The sequence below is a fragment of the Perognathus longimembris genome, chromosome 21 (assembly GCF_023159225.1).
Source record: "Perognathus longimembris pacificus isolate PPM17 chromosome 21, ASM2315922v1, whole genome shotgun sequence".
In the NCBI taxonomy this organism is placed as follows: Eukaryota; Metazoa; Chordata; class Mammalia; order Rodentia; family Heteromyidae; genus Perognathus; species Perognathus longimembris.
Window position 1 is genome coordinate 25,120,105 of NC_063181.1, and position 12,574 is coordinate 25,132,678.

Genomic DNA, 12,574 nt, shown 5'->3' on the forward strand with positions numbered 1-12,574 from the left:
AAGACTTTTATCTGAAACAAGTCACAGAGATCTAAGGTAAATTCAATAATGTAAGCAGAAAAACAATGCTTTCACAATATAACACTTCCATCTTACATTGGTGACTCATGTCTAAACTCAAGTTTGATATAATGGCTGCAAAATGATGAATTCCTCCTTTCACAATATCCTCTACATTTACCAAATGACACTCAGCATTCTACTATAAAGAATATCTTTCTGTCCTCTGAACCAATTTGTTTACTGATTACTGGATTGGAATCTTTTTCTTTTTAGTTTAAAAAAGTTTTTATTCATTTTGATCAGGAAAAAAGGACAGTCTCAATGCCAACTTGTCACCTACTCATAAATTTGAACTTACAAGATGCATTACTCTAGATAACTGTACCTGTTAACAACAGAACTTGAAATGGATCTCCCTTCCATTCTCTAAGGTTCCATATTGAAATAAACAATTCCTTACAACAGCCAACATTGTTACTTGGTCATAGCAAAACAAGGCCAAAGAATTTCAACTTGGTAGCCAACAAACACAAATATCATTGGAACAGAGTTGCAGGGATTTAGAAAAAAGGCAGGTATCAGCATAAACAACTTCTTGCTGTGTAATTTAAGATCAACTTTTCTGTGTGTAAACATGTCAATCCTAGCAGCCTATCTGGGAACATGGAAAATCCCAAATCAAACCATATTGAATAAACTCAAAATTTGTCAGCCAAATTTCCTTTATAGCCTGAAACTTTTGATGCACCTGAACCTGTAATGACACACAATCACACTTAACCTCCTCCTATCAACAAACCCAAGACTTAAGCATTTTCCCCCCACTGTTCCTTCCTATGTCTAAATATAGAAATGCTTATTAATTCATGCATCAAATGCACTGTGAGACCTGCTAGTGTTGACCTTCCCTAAGAACTCAACACAAGCTAACAAGCTCCTTAAAATACCCACTTGGAAACATCTTCTTCTTCTGCCGGTGGCTGTGACCTATCAACAGAAGACAACTAAACAGACACCCAAATCTTAATCTGTTGGTGAAACTATAATGGACAATGTCTATGTATCTGGTTCCTACCTGCTTTATAGTGCTCTTTCCTCAACATCATCTGGAGACTTCTTTTTTTTTTTTTTGGAGACTTCTTTCATAATTAAAAGAACTAAAGTTGTGGTGGTGTTGCCTAAACAATTTTTTTTCTAGCAGACCAGAGTACCCAAAGCAATTAGGAAGTTACATGTGCTTTGCCAGAGAATTATGAACAAGTTATGCTGCTAAAAATTGTTTTTAGGGAGTGCTAGGTACTCGGCTACATCCTCAGCTCAAGTCTTTCTCTTTAAGGATACAACCCAAAAGTCTACTACAAAACTTCTAACCACAATACTAACTAATAATGACTTAAATTTTCAAGATAGTCTCAGATAACCAGAGAGGAAAAGAACATTATCTGAGTCTTAGTTAACAAGAAAATCAAGCCTGAGAAGCAGAGAATATACTTACACTGTGGCTAGCTATTTATAAAGGATCACAGTTCCTTCATATGAACCAACTTCCTACCAAATAAACTGCCTTAATTATTGCTTCTTTAAAAATTTTTTACAGTGCTATGTAGTACCTGATGCAGAAGCAATCACATAAGGAAGCATTTATTTGAGGTTTAACATGAAATTGTACAAATAAAAGTTTGTATAAACAAACCCACATTGAGTCATAACACATAACAAAGGACAAAGTAAAAACAAAAAAAATTAACTGTCAGCTATATACGGTTGGACACAATTGTGTCTTATACACTAGAAAGTCTTTACAAAATAATCAGATCAACAGAAGACCAAATCTTCAATGTAGTCCTGTAAGATGGGTTTCTTTAGCATCTCCTGCTTTCTCTAATGCTCTCCTTTAGTATGGCTGTTAATAATTTTGGTGATTGCCACCTCCTCAGGATGCCTTGCCATTAGTGCTCTGTTGACCACTGTAGTCTGCATATCCCTGTCCATATCCATAGTTCCCATAGTTATACCCAGTATAATCATATTCGCCGTAGCCACTATAGTTTTGATCACCTCCATAGGCACTATTGTAATTTCCATATCCTTGATCATAATAGTTATTAAATCCTTGGTTCCAGTTTTGGCCCTGACTTTGGCCACGACCCCCAGTGCCACCTCATCCTCCAGCTGTGGCACCTATTCCTTCTTCCTGTTGTTGCTGTTGCTGCCTATGCACCACTTTGGGTTGTGCAACTTTGATCTCCCACTTCTCAGAACCATTTGACGGTATCTGCTTTCTAACAATTTCTTTTTTTTTCTTTTTTTCTTTTTTTTTTTTTTTTTTGGCCAGTCCTGGGCCTTGAACTCAGGGCCTGAGCACTGTCCCTGGTTTCTTTTTGCTCAAGGCTAGCACTCTGCTACTTGAGCCACAGCGCCACTTCTGGCCGTTTTCTGTATATGTGGTGCTGGGGAATCGAACCCAGGGCCTCAAGTATACAAGGCAAGCACTCTTGCCACTAGGCCATATCCCCAACCCCTCTAACAATTTCTTTACTGGCTCCTCATCTGTACATGTGATAAAACAAAACCCTCTTCTCTCATTTGTTTTTGTATCCATGGGAAGTCAATATTTTCAATCTCTCCAAATGCTCCAAAATATTCTTTAATTTGTTCTTCAGAAGTATCTGGGCTCAGTTCACCTACAAAAACCTTTTTAGGGGGTTCTTTGCCTTTTAAAGCTTTGGCCCTTTTAGGATCTATCAATTTGCCATTCAGTTTGTGTTCGTTCAGTTCCAAAACCTTATTAACACTAGCAGCATCTTTGAAAAGTACAAATCCAAATCTTCTTGATCTTCCAGTGAATGGATCTGCTTTAATTGTGCAGTCTACAACTTTCCCAAATCTAGAGAAATACTCTGCCAGATCTTTCTTGATCGTATCCCAGCTCAAGCCTCCAATAAACATTTTACCATCATCCTGCTGATTCTTGCTCGCGTTGATTTTGGATTCCTCTGAGACTTCCTTTATGTTGCTGTCCACTTTCATGTCCTCCGTGGTGGCTGAAGACGGTCGAAGGGTGCTGGCCCGTAGTCCGGTGGCAGCAGCAGCGGAGCATTGTATGGAGCTAGATTTAAAATGGTGGTGGAAGAGATCCTTGGATTGGAATCTAATTATAGTTTTTTAGTGGTTGGTAACTAATTACTGTCCTTGTTATTATTTATTTATTTATTTATTTATTTATTTATTTATTTATTTATTTATTTATTATTTTTGCCAGTCCTGGGGCTTGGACTCAGGGCCTGAGCACTGTCCCTGGCTTCCTTTTTGCTCAAGGATAGCACTCTCCCACTCAAGTCATAGTGCCACTTTTGGCCTTTTTCTATATATGTGGTGCTGAGGAATCGAACCCAGGGCTCCATGTATATGAGGCAAGCACTCTTGCCACTAGGCCATGTTCCTAGCCCCTGTCTCAATATTTTTGAACACTTCTTCTTTTCTGGAATGAAACAGCACACTAAATAGATCCTCCCTAGCCCAGTCCTGTTGTTAGCAATTTCTTGCAGAAACCTTGTTTATTTTACTGGTGACAAATATAGAGTCCAAGGCAATTTTTGGTAGAGTTAAATTGGCTTTAGAACGTGTTAGTTCCAAATTTTATTTGAGTTGAGGACAAACTGGTATGTGTCTACAAAAGACAAATGACTAATTTTCTGCATTATACAATGGTTAGCCATAAGTTCAGATGACCTTATTAGAATGAATTAAATAATAAAGAAGCTTATCTAGATTATTATATTCCCAAATATGCTCTTGAGTTTTCATATTTTTCTCTTAGCAGTCTACTATTAGCATCTGTAGTGGAAAATACAATCTATTCAGAAATATAATAGTTATGGGTATGGATCAAACAATAACCTCATTCTTTATTTATAGAGAAATTCAATATATTGGAAATACTAATGGGTTTGGTTGTGAAGTTCAGTAATTTCAGACACATAAGGTTCTGATAGTAATGAACCTGTGACAGTTCAGAATTAGAATGTAAATGATTAGAACTGTAAGAAATCAGAAGCAGAATCAAATTAAGATTCAGTATGTCACTGGTGGATGTGTCACAAAAGAAACTGGATAGTAGGGATACCATGTTAAGCCTGGATATGGGTGATATTGGATAGAATACATGACACATCTGGGATTTCTGGAAAACAGTGTGTGTGCGTGTGTGTGTGTGTGTGTGTGTGTGTGTGTCTGTGTGTCTGTGTGTCTGTGTGTCTGTGTACGCTCATGCACATATGTTTAATACAAGAAGAAGGTATTTTCTAAGTTCTATGTGTTTGTGGGAATTAAATAATTTTCTGCTTCCTCTTTTTGAAAACTTTCACATTCCTTTTGTAATGTAGGTAATATTTAGAACTATATCAATATATATTTTATTTCAGAAGAACATCTTTGCTCAGTAAGTATTAGGATTACAGAAGTCCTCCCATTTTTTTTTTTTGAGACAGCTCTTGCTATGTACCCTAAGTTGGCCTTTAATTCACAATCCTATTTCAGCCTCCCAAATGCTAGGATTATAGGTATACCCTTTTATGCTTGTCTAAGCTTATTATTATTATAATTTATATCCACAATAGGATTTATGGGCTTACTACAAGCCAACAAGTCAGCGTTTGGAGAGGAAGGAATTCATTTTTACAATTTCATATGACTCTAGTAACATATCTATGATCTGATTTGATCACAAAATTTTATTACAAGACACAGGTGGAGACAACCAAATTATGACAGAAGTATTCCTGTTGCAGAAATATAGAGCCTTTGTTTATATCATGGCTGTGAGTCACAGCAGTGTTCAGGAGAGAGAGACAGTGAGGCACAAGCATTATGGCTGCTCACTCTGGGAAAATGAAAGTCAAAGGGACTTTTCCCTGTTGTGTTATAAAAAATGTTGACAGGGAGACCAAAGTATAAAACCTTCAATAACATGGAGCTGACATAAATATGTATGGTTGGACACAGGGAAACTGAGTTGGTTCTAAGCCCATGAATGTCATAGGGAGAAGTAGATGGGATGAGGACTTGCTCTGTTGGTAGCTAGATCCCAGCATTAAGGGGCTATCATAGTGACAGAAGTGACAATGACCATGAAGTAATCAATGTTCCAGAAGGCCATAGAAAAGACGAGGGGGTGAGTATGGTAGGGCAAATGTCAATACCCTCATTAGGCACTGAGAATACATTTGCACATACCATAGCATACGCCACAAGATACCTGGACAAGGGACTTGGTACTTTACCAGGAAAGTGGGTAGTTCTGCAGCAAGAATTAGCAAAAATTCAAAGGACCCATGCAGTCCTAAAACCCCTTCCTTGTATGCCCTTCTCCATGGGCCATCACCAGAGATATCTGAAAGACTGAACAGTTAGTTCAGAGATGGAGCAATTCCAAGAGACTATTTGAATAGCTAAGGAATAACATACCCAGGGAAGATTACAGGGGAAAATAATAATATAACCTTACACACAAAGTTGAAAGTATGTTGTTCCAGTATGGAGAAGTTAGTGAGAAAAGACTCACATAGTCATAGATAATGAGGATGGTAGGCAGTTATTCTTTCCCTCACTGTTGTACCTGCTAATTTTTTTTGGTGCCAGTTCTGAGCTTGGACTCAGAGCCTGAGTGCTGTCTCTGAGCTCAAAACTAACACTCTGCCACTTGAGCCACAGCTCCACTTCTGGGTTTTTTTGGTGGACGGTCCTTATATCTCAGCCTCCTGAGTAGCTAGAATTACCAACATGGAGCCACTGTGCCCTGTTTGCTCCTGATTTCTTCCAAACCTAAAAGTTGTATGGTTATGTCTATTGCCTATTGTATGCTATGAAGCTCTGTGGAGAGTCCTGTGCATATATTTTGAGTTTTTCTGGATATTTTTTTCCAGAGTGTTCAGTAATAGGAGAAATAGACTTAGTCTCAAATTATTTGAATTTGGGACCATTAACTCTAATTGGTTCTGTGAACCCCAGCAGGTGATGATTTTGAAAGGGTATTAAGAAAATTCTGGGACAGACAGTGATGAATCATCCAATAGGTATACAGTGTAGCATCTTCGTTTCCAACCATGGGAGCAAGATATAGGATGTGTCTGGTAGTTGAGATTTCTTTCTGGTCAGTTTCGTGGGCTAATGGTAATGGCTAACATTTAGAGGGGGCTTTGCCATTTTCACAGCACTTTCATGCACACTTATGCTGGGAATTGGTGATTTTTGTCTTCACCTGCTGATCCAAACACTCTAAGGATTTCCTCATGAGCTTGATATGGTTCCTGGAAGCTATTTTAGGATAAGGCAGAAATGAATAAATAGGGAGACTTTGGCCTAGAAGATCCAAGTTTTCTGTTTGTGGTTATAGAAGGTAAATGTTAGCTGATATTGAGAAGTGTTTTTCCTCTAAATTGATTGTCTTTACAACTGTTCTTTTCTGTAACATGAAAATGAAGGCAAATAATATGTTTCGCAATGGTTAAAATATACAAGAGCATAGAAAAGGTTAAACTGACACATTTTGAAGACTTTTCCAAGAATGAGCCTTTAGGGCTCTGGATCCAGTCACTTTTTCAAATTCTTCCCTCATGTGGATCCTTTGAAAGCTGTAGCATTCACAGACAGGGATTGAAGGGGTGAATCTTAGATGCTTCTTTATGATTCCATACATGGCCTAAATTGGTCAGAATTAGATGGAGACATGTTAATGAAGTCTATTTTTAGAAATAAATTAGCATGCATTTTTGCAAACTTTCATTTTTATCCCTATAAAAACCAACGAGTGTTGTCATAAAAATATTGCTGAAATGTATTGCCAGTGCCTGAGACTCAGCACTAAGCCAGTGAGATACCATGCACCCTCATCCTAACTCATAGCTGCTGCCTATGAAACTCTACTCTGTAATTTGGTAAGTGTTTTTTAAAAAATACAACTAAATGGCTACCACATGGTGGAAAATTAGCAATCTGGGACTGGAACTTTTGTGTGGCATTAAATGCACATATGGAAAAAATTAAATATTATTCTCAATGCCCTCCATGTGTTCAGTTGTATTAAATGAAATGCTTATAAAGTGTGACATTATTTAACTTTTATAGGGTTTGGCACATCTAGTAAAACTTATTATGTTCTTTTGAAAAACTTCATACAGGTGCCTTCTGGACTCACATCAGTCCCAAAGACCTATAACACATATATAAATTGTTACTAGGTCTAGCACTGAACATTCAACATTAGAATTATATTCAGGACAACCTACTATTGTACAGAAATGACTGACAATGGGCAATAGTATTATAGCAATCTTCCTTTTTCTGGAAAGCTTTTACAAACATGTAGGGTGAAGTATGTATCATAAATTATTGTAACAAAAATTGACTCTTTAAGACAAACAAATCCAAGGATTTTATATTTCCCAAATTTAATCTTAGGATGCTATGAGCCTTATGGTATACATTTGTGACTGTGACCAGGCTGCTGAGTACACACCATAATCATATTGACCTTACTGAAAGAAGAAGGATTTTCAGAAAATTAGTTGCTTTAACTTAGTTTATTCTGACATAAGAAGGTATTTCCTGATCTGATCGTTCAGTTGCTCCTTTTGTTGCTCCTTTTGTTAGGGACTGACTAGTATGTTAGATGGTTGGGACTGACTAGTATGTTAGATTGTTAGAACTGAGAACTAGTATGGTAGGTGGTTATAACTGAGGTATTTCTGAAACTTTGAACATCATCTCTCTGTTTGAACAAATGTAGTGTCAGAATCACTTGTAGGATCTTTAAACACATGAGACCTAGTATTCAATCTAGACCTATAACCTGCATATAGATGAAATTCTCCATGTGATTCTTAAGCATTCTAAAGTTGAGAAACTAACAGTCCAAAGTCTTTTGCTTATAGATAGAAAATCAAGGTTGAGAAATTGACCAAACGACTCAATGATATATCGAGTATAACTGATGCATTATTATCCAGCAATTCCTCTGTCTCCTTAGGTCTCCAATGTGGCCCATATGGAATTGGTCTCGTGATTCCCTAGCAAAAGGTGATTTGCTAGGGTATATTGGCTAACATACTTTAATGGTGGTCCCTCTGAGATTTCAGTGCATTTATCCTGTGGGTGGTGAGCAGGAGACTTATTTTTGCTAAGGTTTGGTACCTACTGGTCTCAAATTCACCATTAAATCTATGCAGTAACCTCACTTAAATTTAATATTCAGGTCTAATCCTGGAGAGTTATTAGTATTTTTCACTTAGAGCTAAAGAGTTTTCCCTGCTCATAATTGGTCAGTCCCCCAGTAGTTTAAAAATAATGGTTTCAAATAATGCATAGCAAAATTCATCAAACTCAATTCTCCCCTGTAAAGAGTACAGCTCAAGTCTGTTTCATTGCCACATCTTCTGACACAAAGTCTACTTGGAAAATGCGTCAAGTGCTAGTGAAATGATCTTGCTTTACATGAAATACCTGTGCTGAAGTCCCATCTTGAGATTAACTGGATAGAGTCAATGAGTATGGATGAAGAAAAACAAATGAGATATTTTCAGAGAGTATTTTTTTTTTTAGGCACAATTATTCCTACTACCCTATGCTGTCACTGTTCTCAGGGATAATATCAATGTGGCTTACATTACAATGTCTCCTGTTCTCTGGATCTAGATTTTCCCATAGAGCAGCAAAGTGCTAGAGGCATCTGGCAGATGATCAAAGTCTCAAAGAAGTGCTAAAAATTTAGCTACCTGTAAATGTCCATTTTTTCCATCTAAGTGTTTTTTCCCCCTTAGTTCCCAATTTTATGCTTTAATGTCACTTGGGAGCCAACATATAAGAGGCGGTAAGAACACTTGGCAGTTACCATTCTATGCATTTCTTCAGAAAGCTATGTTGAAAAGCCATGTACAGCAACTTTACCACACAAGTGCCTCTCTTTTTATTGCTATCCATAATGTTCTTGTTTTTGGGTCATCTTGTGAGGAGTGACTGTCACTCCTCATCTCTCACTGCCTTAGAAGTTCCAACAGAGTTGCCCAAACTGGGAAGCAATCCTTTTCCCCTTCTCCTTTTCCCATTTTCCTCCTTCCCTCCCTCCTTCTAGGCCTCCTGTTCTTTCTCCTCCCTTCCCTCCAATTTTCTAACAATTCAAGTTTAGTTTTACAGCATATAAATGTTGCTAGTCATTTTCTCTCCCACTATTGACAACATATGAACATTTCCTCATCAGTAGCCAGGAGTCAACAGTTTTCAAAAAGATTAGCAAAATGCATGGTTCCTTTATTTGCATTTCTGGTTGAGAGTACAGATGGATGACTCTCAGATTTTGGAGCTAACTCCATTTCCTAATGAAATATGATGCTCCAACTGCCAGGAATGGAAATCAACCATCCAGTTTTGAGTGTTACAGTTGGTCCTTGATTGTTCTGAGTCAATGAAATGGCATTAGGGGTGTTTTGGTCCAGTTGGAATGGTCTATTGCTTCTTTCTTTGAAGGAAGGAACTTGGCACAATTGGGCCCCAGATTTCATTTATCAAAGAATTGTGAGTACTGAGCATGGGGAAGTTGTTATATTGGACAAAGATGTGCCCCTTAGCAGGGTTGCTTTCTGGGTGGCTTATGTCCCCAAGGAGTGTCTCCCTGCCATCCAGCTCCAATGAGAGTTGAAGAAGAGAGCACTGAAGCCTCACTGAAGCCCAGGTGAGATCTGCATGGGCCATGGACTCTTACTCCAAAATGGAGTAAGAAGCCACATGCCTATTCTTCCACCAATAATTAGAGAATACTACTTAGAAAGATAGCCAAGTATCTTAGAAGTTATCTTAACCTGACAAGATTAGGGTTGACAGTCTGTTGGTTAATCAGAACAAAATCATTTGACATCTAAAATATATGTGTTTTTGTAAGTACATATACATACATACATATATATATATATACACATATATGCAAACACACATTATATGTGCACTCATTATTTAACATTAAAAAGTATACATGTATAATTTGTCTTTTTTTTCAGTGCTGTGGGTTGAACCCAGGTCTTATACTTGACTCTTACCTCTTTAGCTATGCCCACAGCCATTCCATGTTTTTGAGTCTCATTAACTTTGTCTCAGCTAGCATCAAACTCAGGATCTTCCTACATCTGGTAACTTTGTTTACAGATTTGCAATAGCATGCTTGGATGTTTGACAGTCTTCTGACATTGACTGAAGGCCTTTTTGTCTTCTTTGATATCTTGGTGATGATGGATCAAACTCAAGGACTTGTACATTCTAGGCAAATACCATACTACTAAACTGTACTGTCAGCCTCCAAAGCCTTTTTAAGGTAGCTGTAGCTGGCTGATTATATGACTCTCAGGAACTATTGAGCATGAACTTAAAAATACTTTTCTATTTTTTTTTTTTTTGGTTGTGGGGCTTGAACTCGGGGCCTGGGCACTGTCTCTTAGTTCTTTTAGCTCAAGCTAGCACTCTAATACTTTGAGTGACAGAGCAACTTTTGGTTTTCTGGTGGTTAATTGGAATTAAGAGTCTTTCATGGACTTTCCTGCCTGGGCAGGTTTTGAACTATGATCCTCAGATATCAGCCTCTTCAGTGGCTAGGATTGCAGGCAGGTGTGAGCCATTAGTGCCTGGTTTAACGATTATTATTATTTTTGCCAGTCCTGGGGCTTGAACTCAGGGCCTGAGCACTGTCCCTGTCTTTTTTTTTTTTTTGCTCTAGGCTAGCACTCTACCACTTGAGCCACAGTGCTACTTCTGGCTTTTTCTGTTCATGTGGCTCTGAGGAATCGAACCCAGGGCTTCATGAATGCTAGGCAAGCACTCTACCGCTAAGCCACATTCTCAGCCCCATAAAGAAAATTCTTGAAGGCAGAACCCTCATGGAGTTTAACCTCAATTGATACTTATTTTAAAAATGTGACTGAATTTAAATGAACTGTTTCAAAACAATCACCTCAGGTTTAAAAAAATAAAAACAATAATTCTCTTTAGCGTAATTCACTATTTTCAATAATAATTCCTTAAATTAGGTGATTAAAATTGCAGCTAGCATAAACAGGCTTGGCTATTAATGCAACAAATTACTTGAAATGGAAGGAGAAGGGAGCAGGTAGTTAGAGGCCACTTCTGTACTCTGACGTGGCTTCACTTAACATGCTTGGAGGAGGAAATGGAGATCATTAGTTAGTTAAGGGAACTGGATTAAAGGAAAGTCAGCTAAATGATTTTCTGCTGCATTTGAAAGGAGCAACTAGTCTCTGTCCCTTGTCTGTGTGGTAGAGACCCACACTTAGAAAGTGATGAGCCAACGAGGGATAATAAAAATCTGTATGCATATACTGGTATTAAAACTAGGGAAGTGAAAGGGAATATCAAAAGCAAGAGACAAAGGATGAAAAGACAAACGACTCCAAAAGCAATACTTGCAAAACCATTTGGTGTAAGCCAACTGACTAACTCATGGGAGGAGAGGGAGAGGAGGAGGGGGGAGTGGGGAATGAGGGAGGAGGTAACGAACAATACAAGAAATGTACCCAAGGCCTAACGTATGAAACTGTAACCTTTCTTGTTTTTTTTTTTTTGGCCAGTCCTGGGCCTTGAACTCAGGGCCTGAGCACGGTCCCTGGCTTCTTTTTGCTCAAGGCTAGCACTCTGCCACTTGAGCCACAGCGCCACTTCTGGCTGTTTTCTGTATATGTGATGCTGGGGAATCGAACCCAGGGCCTCATGTATACAAGGCAAGCACTCTTGCCACTAGGCCATATCCCCAGCCCTAAACTGTAACCTTTCTGTACATCAATTTGAAAATAAAATAAAAATAAATCTGTATCCTCTGATTTGTGGCTCTTTGGTAACTATTACCTCATCAAGGGCTTCTCTAATTTTAACTTACTCTGAACAATAGACCTGGAGTGTACAAGCCATTGTACCTTCTCTGATAGACACAAACATGGCCAGGGAACAGAGCACATGGCTGGCCAGGGCTGGCCTCCGCTGGCCTTATTTATCCTGCCTGTCTCATGGAGAAGATAGACTACAGTATACCATTAACTTCCTATAGATGAGATGTGACATTCACATTTAAAAAAAAGATGTAAGTTTAAGAACAGAGCTGGGGCACAACATCTGGTTTTGGTAAAACGCCGGCCTTTGTACCCAATTTTACAGCTAAGTTGAATGAAGTACTACAAGGTCATGGCTTGTCTAGGGTCACCTCTTCGGTCAATAGCTAGTTGCTACATGATCCCCAAACTCTCATAACTTTCAACCCTATATTTTAGCTATTAAGCCATGCAGACTGCTATAGAATATGCCACAAAGCACCCCAGATGTACACTGGGAAAAGTTCTTCTGTGACCTAGCTAACATCAAGTCCCCTCGGGACTTTCTGATTATGAAATGTTCTTGGTGACCTCTCTTCCAGTGTAAGCATATTAACCTGAGTGTTATGCGGATTTCCCCACATGACAGTGTTATAAGACTTTCTTATGAGGTCACTTCATGGGAAGGCAAGGGTTTAAAAGCTGCCACAACA

At 38.4% G+C, this 12,574-nt stretch overlaps 1 long non-coding RNA gene and 1 pseudogene across 1 annotated transcript; both read right to left on the reverse strand.

Moving 5' to 3' along the window:
* Positions 1-1,296: 1,296 nt before the first annotated feature.
* On the reverse strand, positions 1,297-1,522 carry LOC125339304. The gene is made up of 2 exons (XR_007208526.1): positions 1,363-1,522; positions 1,297-1,326 (listed from the first exon to the last, which is right to left on the reverse strand). It is a non-coding gene; the product is annotated as an uncharacterized LOC125339304 (long non-coding RNA).
* A 375-nt stretch (positions 1,523-1,897) lies between these two features.
* Positions 1,898-3,048, reverse strand: LOC125339302 (annotated as a pseudogene).
* Between the last annotated feature and the right edge of the window lie 9,526 nt (positions 3,049-12,574).